The 14,325-nt window shown below is 36.3% G+C and overlaps 1 protein-coding gene across 1 annotated transcript in view; it reads left to right on the top strand.

Moving 5' to 3' along the window:
* The window catches only part of tlx2 (T cell leukemia homeobox 2), an 88,924-nt gene that overhangs the window by 73,275 nt on the left and 1,324 nt on the right, over positions 1–14,325 (top strand). The window lies entirely within an intron of this gene.

Here is a 14,325-nt window from a genome sequence, read left to right as displayed (position 1 = left end):
TTCTCCTTTTGTATCCCTAAGGTTCCTTAAATTATCTTTAACCATCTTTTACTAGAGTAGTACTCAAAAAATTGCTTGGGGTTTGTTTTGACTTCACTAGTAATTTTTGTTTTTTTCAATTTCTTTTTCAACCTTATGAATGTGTTTTTGATCTCTTGCTGTAGTGTCTAGTATTTCTTTGAATCAGAACTGTTTAGGTGTCAATTAATGTTTGTGCATTGCTTTTTCATTTTTTTACCTTTTTAATATTAATAAAAATAGTTATCCATTTTGGCAAGTTTTTTATTCTTTTTTGCTTTATTGGTTTTAAGCCTGGATCAGAAGGCCTTGGAAGTGACACCACCTATCATTTATAGTTGCTAAGTTTTTACTTTCCCATTCTACATACTTCCCCATTCCCATGAAGTCTGCTTTCCACACATTTTAAGTCTTTGTTTTGGTAATCATTTGTTTATTTTCAAAGATGATCACAAATTGAACCATGTTTTGATCACTATTGCTTAAGGTATCAAAAACCTCTGTTTTTATTGCTCTTTCTGTACTGTTCAAAATGATGATATCTAGATAGGTCTGTAGAAAACTCCAATAAGCAAATCTCTGGCTTTATACTTTACTAGCTTAACCCACAGTGATTCTGATGTGTTTCCTTCTTCCTTCTTGAATTTATGGGTCTGAATAGTATATTTCACATTTAGCATCATAGCTCTTCCTTTCCTGAAGCACGTATAGCCACAAATATTGTATTTCTCTCCATCAATCTCATTTAGCCCCGTCTCTGTAATTCCTAAAATATCATAATCTCAAGTCAATGCTGTTGTCTTAACATATCCATCCATCCATTTTCTAACCCGCTGAATCCGAACACAGGGTCACGGGGGTCTGCTGGAGCCAATCCCAGCCAACACAGGGCACAAGGCAGGAACCAATCCCGGGCAGGGTGCCAACCCACCGCAGTGTCTTAACATATGTATTTTCTTTTTAATGCCCCAAGCATTAAAGATAAAACATTTTAAACAAATAAGCCTACTTATTGTGTTTTTGGTCGAGTTTTCTTTTGGTCAGGTTGGCTGTTTTTCCTCAGTTTTTCCCTGCCACAATCTGGTTTAAATGTTAGAACATTTCCATGAAAATTCTAGCTCCTAAAATATGTTTCCCTTTATCTTGCAGTTGTAGTCTACCTCGGTAAAGGAAATGTTTACGGTGAAAGGCATTCGATTGGCTGATAAATATAAAACCTTCTTGTTTGAATCATGCTTTCAGAAATGCATTATGACTGAATATTATGCTCTGTTGGTTTCTTTTCTGGTTCTAAAAGAATTTCAGAGAACATAACTGATTTGGTTCTGGCCATTAGCTCATTTTCATGTTCCATGATTTTTTTTCTACAAGGATTATGTTCTTGTCATTTCAATATCAATTGTTCCAACATTAATTTTAACCAGAGGATCTTCACCCACCCTCACCTCCAACTGGTCCACTCTTTGGGTTATGTAGAAAACTATCAAGCTGACAGTATATCAGAGCATGAAATTTCCAACAACTAGTACTTCCCCTTTTCTGTTCCTTATTCACTTTAACTTGGTTTGAGTGAACAGTTTCTTCAGGGTTTTGGAGCAAAGTACATCTTTTGGTTAGTTCAGTCTTATTTTCAGATGAGATGCTATGGTGTCTTATTCCTCCTTTAACTGCCAGAGTCCAACTTTGTTCTGTTTTAGTTTATACCTTGTTGCTATTCTCCTTACTTGGGACACGTTGTTTCCTAAATATCCTTGTTGGCTTTATCTTGGTGCATTTTGCATTTTAAAGTTCACACCTACGCTAACGTTAGAACTAGCCAGATAGATTACTTTAGCCATGTGTGTACCCTGAGTAAGACAGATTCAAATGAAATACATAGTTTTTAGACCAAGAACAACCATCCCAGTACAGTGGAACCTCAGTTTGCAAGCATAATTTGTTCCGGAAACATGCTCGTAGTCCAAAGCACTCGTATATCAAAGTAAATTTCTCCATAAGAAATAATGGAAACTCAGATGATTCGTTCCACAACCCAAAACTATTCATATAAAAATGATTAATACAAAATATAAAGTAAAAATACATAAAACAAATTAACCTGCACTTTACCTTTGAAAAGAATCATGGTTGATGTGAGTGAGTTTCTAAACTCTTGTGGGATTCCACACAACGGGACGACACGCGGAAGAGTGTCCCAAAGCAATCACAGTCTCCCAGTGCTGTAGCAGTTCGCCGTAAAAGTGAATCCGAAAAGATCGCGGACATGCTATAAGCGCCTGCTGTCGATGGGTGATACAAGGAACAAGGAACATTATAAATGCGCAGGGCACAGTATTACTTGGCCACAACCCTGTCTTACTGCTGTGTCTGTGTATAGGACAGTGGCAGATCCCACTACAATAAATAACCGCGCTGTTGCTGTTTCAAGCTGAATAAAGCTGGTGTTGCTAAAGTACTGAGATTCAGCTTCGTGTTTTGGGGTGCAAGACGGGGACTCGCACGTCACAGCACACACACACACACACAGAGTCACAATGCTGTAGTAAACAGTATACACTCGTACAGATGTTGACTATATGAGTGAGGAACGCCGACTCAGACAGAAAATAGGAGACGATTGCCCACAATCCCGTAGCAAAAGAGAGAGAGAAGAACCATCAGCTCAGTTGTGATCACATGACACTCAGCAGACAAAGCATATACATACTACTCGTATTGCAAGACCTCGCTCGTTTATCAAGTCAAAATTTATTAAAAATTTTAGCTCGTCTTACAAAGCACTCATAAACCAAGTTACTCACAAACCGAGGTTCCACTGTATTTAAAGTTAAAAGAAAACACTTTTACACTTTATAGTTAGAATGCAACTTTCATTGATGCTGCGTTTGCTGCCTGGTTGTGATTTTGGGTTTGTGGTTAGTGGACTATGTCCAATGAGGTGTCACTTCCTTTTTTCATTGTTGCTGTTGGTTTGATGAATATGTACATTGCATTCTTTTCATTGCAATTTTAAAACAACTAACTTTCATTTCTTTCAATAAATTGGTTGAATTCCAATCAGGTCCAAGGGTTTTATTAGTCTTAACCTAGTGAGGGCTTGAAGCACATCTTTCTCTTTTATTTTAAAATCTATGAACTTGGAGCTTGTTTAACTTCAGCATGTGGTTATGCAGGACTTTGCTCCACTACTGTGGAGATGTCATAGATGTGAGCAATAATAATGTGGGTAAAAGAATGCAAAAATTCTTTAAAAATATAATTATTAATAGAGTCATTATAAGCCACCAAACACACCATCCCAAAAACCTCACTGATCCCAAACAAATTTACCCTACCTCCATCATCCCATATTGGTTCTGTATGAATCTGGTAAACCTGCTTGGCATCAGAAACGTGTTGCAACTACTGTCCCCTTTATTTAAAATCTGCAATGACATAATAAGGTGGGTATGTGCTGAGAGCATGAGATATTGTTGTTATACCAGCTGTTACTCTTTTAACTCCCTCATTTTGGCACAACAGATTTCAAAGGGCCAAAAGGATTGTGATTAGTAGAATAGATTATTTCATTTCAAGTACTGACAGGTTTCACTACCTTTTCTGGGATACTGAAAGCAATTAGTTTGTGACGTGGACCTGCTAATTTAGACTGTTATTGTGGTAACTACTGTTTGCTTATTCATTTGGTTGGTCTCTTTATCCAAATTAAACTTATAAGATTAGTGTACACTATATATTTTTTTTCGTATACTGTAGTAGGTTTTTCAAAGATTGCCCAGTAAATCATAGGTGGAAATTAATGGAGCGTCCTTTTAGCTTAAAGTTGAATGCCTTGACCACTAGATCATGCCACCCTTTCTAAACTGATTAGAATCCATTTAGGTATCCTACAAGAAGAGACTTTGCAGAAGATGTCATTAAATTCACCCATCCATTTACTTAAATGCTTATTCCACAACATGACTGTAGGAGGCCAGAACCCACCTCAAAAGGAAAAGATGCAAGAAAAGGGATGGGATTCTATTCCATTCCACAGCAGGGCATATTCATTGATACACCCATACTCACTCAGATTGAATCCTTCTAGAGGTATCAGTTGATCTAATATGCTCATGTTATATACATATGCACAAAAGAGCTGAGCATTTTCAGTTTAAGCAAAAGAAGATCAAGAGGAGACATGATTGAGGTGTTTAAAATTATGAAGGGAATTAGTACAGGGGATAGAGACTGTTTTTTTTAATGAGATCATCAAGAAAACAGGGGCACTGTTGGAAACTTGTTAAGGGTAAAGTTCACACAAACATTGCAAAGTTTTTCTTTACATAGACACTTGGAACAAGCTACAAAGTAGTGTGGTCAACAGAATGACTTTAGGGACTTTCAAAACTAGACTTGATGTTTTTTTAGAACAATTAAGTGGATTGGACTGGCAAGGTTTGATGAGCTGAATGGCCTGTTCTCGTCCAGATTGTTATAATGTTTTAATGTTTGGGATAGAGAAGGTGATTGATCTGGGAATTCAATCTGGATCCCTTTAGGTATGAGGCAGTGGTTTAATACTTATTTTAAAAGGTTTAGTACTTGTTTCATAAATACAAAAAATATGAAGCAAGTTACTACAACAGCAAGTAGAATAACTAAAAGTTTCTATTTGAAGACAAATGAAAATACATGGACCACTGGTGCTCTCTGAACCAATGTAAGTGTTTTTGTTTAATATAGCGAGTGTCAAAGGGAAATCAGATATCAAGGCAGCCATATATGAACTGATCAAAAAAGCAAAAGGAAAAAAGATAAAGGGGTTCTTAAAATAAAACAAGCAAGAATATGTTTTGGATAGTTGAAACCACAGGTGTTTATAAACAGTCATCTGAGCTAGAATTATCAGCAGAATCAGATGTTTCTCCACATTGAACTGAAACCTTGGCTGAAATGAATTTTTTGCTTGTGATTTGTTGATGTCATGTTTGTTCAGTTGCAAGGACTTTATGGCTCACTGAAAATCTGTCAATGGGCAGCATTCTTCCAGGTAACACCCTCCTGGCCTGCATTTCCTCTCTTAGCTCCCGGCTTCTTTTATCTCTGTGCTTCTACCATGATGTTGACGTGAGCTGGCCCATTTCTGCTAAATTCCTCATCATTGCTGTTTTGACAACCAGCTTTTGTGTTTTGCTACAGGTGCTTAAAACCTTTTTTTTTTTTTTTTGCCTTTCTTGCGAGATGGTTGACTCCCTGTCCTATATGATGTCACCGCCCATAAAGGAAAAAGCTGGAATTTGACAATTATTGAAGGTCTCCATCCAAAAGAAGAGTGAAAGAGAAAATGTATTACTTTTACTATGTTGACATCTCATCATAAAGTAAAAAATAATGCAAGGTGACAAAAACGAACATGACATTACAGTAATTTACATTCTGCAACCATTTATACAATCAGAATCAGATTTTATGGCATATCAGAATCAGAATATCTTTATTGTCATTGTAACAAATACAACGAAATTAGGTGCAGTCCCTGCAGTGTCAAAATACAGTATAAAGAAATATAATTACAAAAGGATAATAAGGGATAAGAAGAAATAAGGTAGAACACAAACATTCAACATAAGACCTTAATTGCACATGAACACTACTGCACAAGATGTCATCTATTGCACTGCCGCATTAGAGGTGATTAGGTGGCATTCAGTGCCCTGGTAGCAACAGGGTAGAAACTGTTATTCAGTCTATTAGTCTTTGTTTTGATGCTCCTATATCTTTTGCCTGATGGCAACAGTTGGAAAATTTCATGAGCGGGGTGTGAGGAGTCTTTTAAGATGTTTTCTGCTTTCCTTATACAGTGAGAGCTGTGCAGTTCATCCAGAGATGGTAAAGAGCAGCATAAAGTAAGAAGCACTTGAAATATAACCGTGGGACTGATCTGAAACAATTGTTGGTAAAAGAATAGAAAAAAAATGGACAATTTCCAAATACCATTTATTTATATATTTTATTTTGCTAATGGAATTGGTTGCCATTCCAAAAAATAAATAAACAGCTGACTACCTTGCCAGCCATCATTCTGAATCTCAGAAACAACACGTCAACAGAAAGAGCTGAGGAGATTTGTCTGTATCATCCTAATTTCTCATTATTGAATTCAAATTAATAATTTTATTTGTAATATTAAAATTATAAAAATTGCTTGTTAATTTTATTTGTTACTAGCCATGTTACCTGTCAAAGATGGTTAATAGAATCAGTTTTAAATATTTGATACCTCTTGCTTTATGTGCTTATTCCTTGCCTTTCTTCAGTATCCACACATGCCTCAACCTGTCTTGGCTGACATTTCCACCCTCGATTGTGTTCTCGTAAAGCCTGCTTCTCAGGCTATGTCATTTTGGAGCATGTTGCTTACCTCCTGTCCACTTTTTCATTACCACCAATGGTAGGAGGGGACCCATTCCCCACTGTGAAAACTGTGATAACTCTTAGCATTCCTCCTACTCCTTTCTTCGATATCATTGTGTGTTTTAACTTTTCTTACCCGGTGCTTACTGTCGCCTTCACGTTTGACTGAGCAACCGAAGCAAAACAGACCAATCAGATTGCTCAGAGGGACCAGAAACAAACACACACACACATCAGTATGTTATTATGAAAGATTATTTTTATATGCACTCAGTGTAATTGGGGCCATTTTTGTTGGAATTCTCCTTTTTAGTTGGAAAAACAAAGATTAGCTTATCATCATTTGGCCACTGGTAGGTGTTCAACCAACCAAGACAGTCGATCAGGTAAGAAACCTTTTGATCCAGTAATGCTGAGTTTGTTTATTTATGTTATTTTCCAGGTGGAAAAGTTTCTCTGCCAACTGGCAGAGTGTAATCATCTTAAATAACAAGGCCAATATCAAATATAAAATTGTTATGATTTACTTAAATGTGAAGGACAAAACAATGGAACTCGCTCCTGAAGACAAACGTATACCTGCTGAACAGTAAACAATGACATTTAGTTAACCAAACAAACAAGGAACAAAAATAGTTAATAAGTGATTTAATTATGATAATATAATACAATACAATTTATTTTTATATAGCCCAAAATCACACAAGAAGCCCCACAATGGGCTTTAACAGGCCCTGCCTTTTGACAGCCCTCCAGCCTTGGCTCTCTAAGGTGACAAGGAAAAACTACCAAAAAAACCCTTGTAGGGAAAAAATGGAAGAAACCTTGGGAAATGCAGTTCAAAGAGAGATCCCTTTCCAGGTAGGTTGGGCATGCAGTGGGTGTCAAAAAGAAGAGGGTCAATATAATACAATACAATACACAGAACAGAACAAATCCTCAATACCATTTAACAGTGCAATAGAAATATTACAAGTACATAGCAGAACAGTAGATGATATCACATAATATGATTTGGATTTGTTCAGAGTCCTGGAGACTTTGGCCATCAAGCTGCCTCTCCCTATTGGCCATTCCACAACTGAGACAGCACTGGAACAGCCAATCCGATGAAAGGACCCATCTACCTGATGATTCCTGCAATCCTCCATCAGAGATGACTTTACCTTAGGCAGGCAAAACAACTTGGCAGGTGGGTAGAGGCATTGAGTGCCACATTTGAGTACTGAAAACAGAAACAGAATAGGTGAGAGTTTTTAACAAATTAGAACTATCATATTACTTATATTTTAGTGCTAATGACTAACGACAGAGATGCTGTCTGTACAGTTAATCAGCAGCTCTAGTCAGGATATACTAAACTGAAGTAGTGAGTCTTCAGCTGGGATTTAAAAGCTGAGACTGAAGGGGCATCTCTTATAGTGGCAGGCAGACCAGTCCACAGTTTAGGGGCCCTGTAACTAAAAGCTCGACCTCCCACTGTTATTTTATTAATCCTTGGAATTATAAGCAGACCGGCATCTTGAGATCTTAAAGTACGTTCTGGTTTGTAAGTCATGATAACTTCAGACAAGTAAACAGGACCTCAATAGATAGATAGATAGATAGATAGATAGATAGATAGATAGATAGATAGATAGATAGATAGATAGATAGATAGATAGATAGATAGATAGATAGATAGATAGATAGATAGATAGATAGATAGATAGATAGATAGATAGATAGATAGATAGATAGATAGATAGATAGATACTTTATTAATCCCCAAGGGGAAATTCACACAAATTCACACAATAAGCTCAATAGAAAAAAGAAAAAGAATTAAAAGGACCTAACAAACAAGTGAGACTAGTAAACTAAAAGAAACCTCTAAATTAAACATCCAAGCATGTAATTCTAAAAAAATAAAATTTTTTGTGTGTCAAAACAGAATCCTGTAATATGATGCTCATTATGTTTAAATCCTAAGGTCTTGAAAACAGGTGTACAAAGGCAACAGAACAGCAAAAACACAGACCATTAACAAAAGCCAAAGTCAAAAACTTGAAAATTCAGATTAAACCATTCAAACCGAAAAAGTGCCTTAGGAAAGGTAGTAGGGGCCAAATTCAAAGCCACAGAACAGAGCTGTGACAAAGGTCGGCTTTAAAATTGACTAACTAGAGACTCTATCCTCCCCAGTAGTTAAAGTAAATAAGAAAGTGGGAACAAGGGGAAACAACAAGGAAAAGTAAAAATAAGAGAAACTGAAAGAAAATAAAAGAAAAAAAACTGGGATTAAGGGCAGAGGAAAAATCCAAATCTGATGGAATTTGATTTAATGAACACAACTGTTGGGTTTAGCTGTTGTTTCAAGTTGCCTGTTTGAAGGCTGTTCAAAAGTTGTTTGGAAGTAATGTTTTATGACTTAATAAGCCCTTGTTTAACACATTCCATTTTTTGCTCTGGTGTAAATATAGTGTTGTGAGTGGAAGTGCTCTGCAAGAAAAAAATTAATTGAATTTATGCTTTTATTTAAAGGGTAAAGTGAGATACTGTAGTCACATTATGGACAGAAGGACAGATCATTTGTAATTAGCAAACAAGGTTGTAAGTCATGGGTTTATTTTCACTGTGTCAAGATGGCAGAAACCAAGCTACATTTATAAATTTCAATGTCAAGGGGGTGTTTTAAGCTGTAAAGGAAACTAATTTTCAAATATAACCAAATCATCAAGAGCGGAGATAGTTACATATTGTGCCTTTGCAGATATCTAAAATGAGTATCTTTATTATGAAGAACTGCAATTCACATGAATGTGATTGAGAAACATCCTCCACAGAGAGTATTCAAATGAATGCTGTGTAAGCACATCTTAGATCTTAGTGGTGAAGTGCAAACTTACAGTAATTCCTAGAATTCAGAATAAGCTCAGCTTAAACAAAGCCTTACATTAGAAGAAATAAACTACACTTTATTTGAACCACCGTCCGCATAAGAAGCCAGTGGTAACTAGAATATTCCGTAAATGAAATGTAATCATGGTAAGCAGTGGTTGGATTTTCAGCCTCCTTGATTTTACTTGTATAATGTGTTTGGAAATTTAGCATACTTAATTCAGTCTGTTTTTAATTAATAAAGACAGAAGTGACTACATTAGTTCAGAGAAGGGCTCATTGTTACCATCACATATTTTCAAGCTCAATTGTTATTTGATTTTTCACAATACTGCATAGAAGCTCGAAACTAAGGAGATTGGATTCCATAGCAAGCCAAAAAAATACTTAGAAATGTCTCAAATTGCATTTTTAAAATATCTTGAAATGCATTTAAGATATCACAATACATATCTGAAAATATGTTTATTTCAAGATTGCATTTTCAGACATCTCAAATACTGTATATTTCATGATACCTAAAGATGATATCCTACTCACGTTCCAAAATTTTAAGATACCTGTATGTCATGGGTTACATTTCCAAGCAGAGTACGGTTTTGGCAGTATTTACCTCAGATTCCCATGGGTTTTCTCCATTTATTATTCTTTCATAAAGACATGTGTATTAGGTTAATTGGTAAATCTGAATTACCTCTGAATAAGTAAGTTTATCATGTTCTGCAGATAAGTGACTGAATATACTATTTTTCTGCATTTTAGGGTTTTTAGATTTTCTTTTCTTATAGCAGTTTGTTTGAAATTTTACAATTCTGGTATTTTGTTTCAAGAGGGCACTGTTATTTAAAGTTACGAGAATTTTAATATGCAACACAGTGAGTGTGGCCAAGGTTACACAAATAATCATTACCAGTGAAGAGCTTTTAAACCAAACACAACTAGACATTATCAATTTGACAGATTTTCACAGAACAAGAGTCTTCTAATGCTTCTTAAACACAGCGAGGGAGTCAGCAGTTTGGGTGGTGGTGGGCACCTGGTTAAATGAGCAAGAAGCTACACATGGAATTGAGATTTCATGCTATATAGCGTAGGTTCACCAGGTCCCATTTATTTTCATTAACAGATCTAATTGAGCAAGAAAGAGCACAATACCTCATGAAGACCTGCATATACAAGGGTGTTGATCAGTGATGAATGAACCCCACTGAATTTGCTTTGCCTTGAGTTTGGTGTAAATGCAGAAATGTTCAGGAATTTTGGTGAACTCATTGAAATGCTCTAAAATCAATGATGTAGCAAAAACTGAAGTAGTTTTAAATGGATCATAAAGGCACAATGGTCTCTTAAGTGTCACTCAAAGCCGGGGAAACGATATCACACATACGTGCATACACTGTAAATTTATTCACGCATGCACAAAACAGATTGGGCAGTGCAATAAAGTACGAGGTGGAGTACACTTACAGTACGCATGTGTGAAAGTTGGTCAGGTAGCGCAGATAATATAGTGATATCCACATCCAAAATGGCCGGTACAGCACTTTGATGTCACACGGGCCTCACACAGCATTATTAGGCATGGGGGTGGGGGGAGTTCAAATAAGCTGTCCACCTCCTACAAAAAAAATTGCTTGAACAAATAAGCTGTGAAATACGCACTAGTAAATTTCTTTGACGAACATTAATCCAATCACTACTTTGTATGCAAGCATCAAGGATTTGAACCAAATGTGTGCTGCTACATGGAACAATGGTAGCGACCCGAAAGAAGCATTGACACCTTGCCGATTTTGGGTTGTTGAACACTTTTGAAACATCTGCAGCAGCTTAATAAAAAAAAAAAACTCTTTTGGGAAAAAATTGGAAGAAACCTTGGGAAAGGCAGTTCAAAGAGATACCCCTTTACAGGTAGGTTGGACATGCAGTGGGAGTCAAAATAAAAGGGGGTAAATACAATACAACACACAGAACAGAAGTAATCCTCAATACCATATAACAATGCAATAGAAATATTACAGGTACAGAGCAGAACAGTAGATGATATCACATAATATGATTTGGATTTGTTCAGAGTCCTGGACACTTTGGCCATCAAGCTGCCTCTCCCTATTGGCCATTCCACAGCTGAGACAGCACTGGGCCAGCCAATCTGATGAAAGGACCCATCTATCTGACGATTCCTGCGATCCTCCATCAGAGATGACTTTACCTTAGGCAGGCAAAACAACTTGGCAGGTGGGCCATGGCACCAAGTTCTTTGACGAACATTAATCCATTCACTACTTTGTATGCAAGCATCAAGGATTTGAACCAAATGTGTGCTGCTACATGGAACAATGGTAGCGACCCGAAAGGGGCATTGACACCCTGCCAATTTTGGGTTGTTGAACACTTTTGAAACATATGCAGCAACTTAATAGCACATGCAGGTACTTCTTCAAGTACAAAAGTACAGTAGTTAAGGTGTGACAAGACCATAGTCAGAGCAATAAAACTCTACAGAAAAAAGCCATGATCATGCACCAAGAGACTGAGAAAGAACTAGAATTCTAATCATGAGACTGCTTTAGCAAACACAATATTATGTCACATGCATACAACCAAAAAAAAGACCTTTAATTTTGTGCTGAATAAAAGTGTATAAATAAACCTTGCAAAACATTTTTCTGCTTAATTGAAGTAATGGTCATAGTGGCCTGGAACCTCTCCTAACAACACTGAGAACAAAGTAAGTGTCACACAGGACTGTATTGAAGGCTCTTTATGAGAATCTAAATGAGAACGAAATTTGGGTGAGACACACTATATTAACTTCTCATCCTCTTCCAGCCCCAGAGTGGAGGAAAATACCCTGGACAAACTGTGACAACTGCTTGCAAACCTACCCAGACGTTTCTACCCTTTCTGGTTGCAGCACCATATTAGACAAGAAACACATGGAAGTTGGTGTTTGATTTTGGATCCACCTCTGCCATAGCCACATCAGCCCAAAGGAGCAATAGACACTTAAACCAGATGACATGAACGTTTTTGTTATTATTTTGATTTGTTTTCATATAGCTTTGCAGCTATCAAATGGGGTGTTCCCTGAGACCCCAACACTTTTTGTTTGTCTTGTTTCAGTGATACACAAAAAAGGCGCCACTTCATTGCAGACCCCATTCATGCACACATCCAAACTTTCACATTCACATGCAGGCCAAGTTACAATTGCTAAATAACCTAATATGACTTAGATTTTGTTTTGTCTACTTTCTATAAGTATGAGGAGACAGACAGACAGATAGATAGATAGATAGATAGATAGATAGATAGATAGATAGATAGATAGATAGATAGATAGATAGATAGATAGATAGATAGATAGATATTTCTGTTTACATATCTTTCTATGTAAATTATGTGTTTAAAGCAAAATAAATTTATGACAACAGAAAGAGGTAACAAAAAATTCTGTTTCTAGCAGCCTTACACAAATTAGCTGCCCAGTCAGTATAAGAACATTCCACAACAAACTCAAGAACAGGCAAATTTAGTTAAGTTGTTATAAAAAAACATCTATTTATCACTAAATATATTTGTTTGGACCATTCTGTATGAAAATGATTAAAAGATGTGTTTATCTTCAGATTGCTATGCCACACAAATGTCATAAACTCTTGCATTTTTATTGTATTTTAACAAAGAGAGACCTTGCATTTGCAGAAGGAAAAAAATGGGTTACAGATTTATTTTATAAAGAAAAAAGAAAATAAATATCAGCTCTGGAGCCTACCTCACATGTTAAAGTTTCAAATCTTGCATTTCTAACTTTTTGTATGTTTTGAAGCAGAATATCACCTTCCCTTTCAGGTGTGTTCGTATATAACGTGAAAAGCACTTACTGACATAGCCTCTGTCTGCTGTGTGTGTCTGTCTGTCCGTCCGTTCGTCCGTCCGTCCGTCCGTCTGCATAAAAAACTCTGCCCCCAGTTGACCAATTTTGTTGAAATGTGGCACACTTGTTCTTCAAGGAAAATTTATCATGAAAGTTCAGTTTTCATTGAGATCTCAAACACATCAGAAAGCATTGACATCTGCAAGCTCATCTGTCTTAAAACAGAGGAAGATTCTGTGTAACTTAAACTACAAATTAGTTTACTGATACCACATGTAAATTTTGCATATTTTCTTCTTTTTAAAATTCTGGTAGCTGCTATTTATTTATTTAGGTTATGTTATTTGGCACTTGCAAATATATCACTGTATAGGGTATACATGTGTATGTGTGCGTGAGTAAGAGTGGTCCCTGTGATGGACTACTGCTCTGTCCACGCCTGTTTGCAGCCTTTTGTCAAATGCCAGTGAGACGGGCTCTGGCCCCCACAACCCTGAAATGAATTGAGAAGGTTCTAGAACCTACCTACTGAACTCTGTCAGTTGAGGGCTACAGTGCCTGCACAGCCCTCTAACGCACCTGAATGTTCCGCCATGCGTACATTTTGTAACTTGTTTATAATGGATATTTTTTAACTTTCCAGCTCTGCCATTTAAATGCTAATGAGACATATTATCAATATACAGTAATATCAGATAACTGTTCACATCTTCTGACAATAGAATATGTTACTTTGTTGACAATATTATTGTTATCTATGATATATTATGCTTTTGAAGGAAAGTTTAACAGACTAATTCTCATGGAAGAAGATGCGTCGCTGAAGATACTTGCATCTAAAATGGAAAATATTGAGAATTTAGAAAAATAAATTATTGCTTTGTGAAATTATTTAATAACATAATCTGCATATCTGCAAAAAGCAATACAATTTATTTTATTTAGAAAACAATTTATATTTTTCTTCAAAGATGCTAAAGTAAAAATCTCCTTCGAGAACTCTCAACAGAGTACCAAGCCTGGTGTAACAACGCCATCTAAAGTCCAGTAGTGTTAGTGCTATAATTTATTTAAACAAATCTACCATATCATTCCAGTTTTCGCTAGTTTTGCTTATACAGTAGCTGGGGAATCAAAATTTTATTTTTAAT

The sequence above is a fragment of the Erpetoichthys calabaricus genome, chromosome 5, assembly GCF_900747795.2.
Source record: "Erpetoichthys calabaricus chromosome 5, fErpCal1.3, whole genome shotgun sequence".
NCBI lineage: Eukaryota > Metazoa > Chordata > Cladistia > Polypteriformes > Polypteridae > Erpetoichthys > Erpetoichthys calabaricus.
The sequence above is the reverse complement of the archived record's forward strand: the minus strand, read 5'-3'. Positions and strand labels throughout refer to the sequence as shown.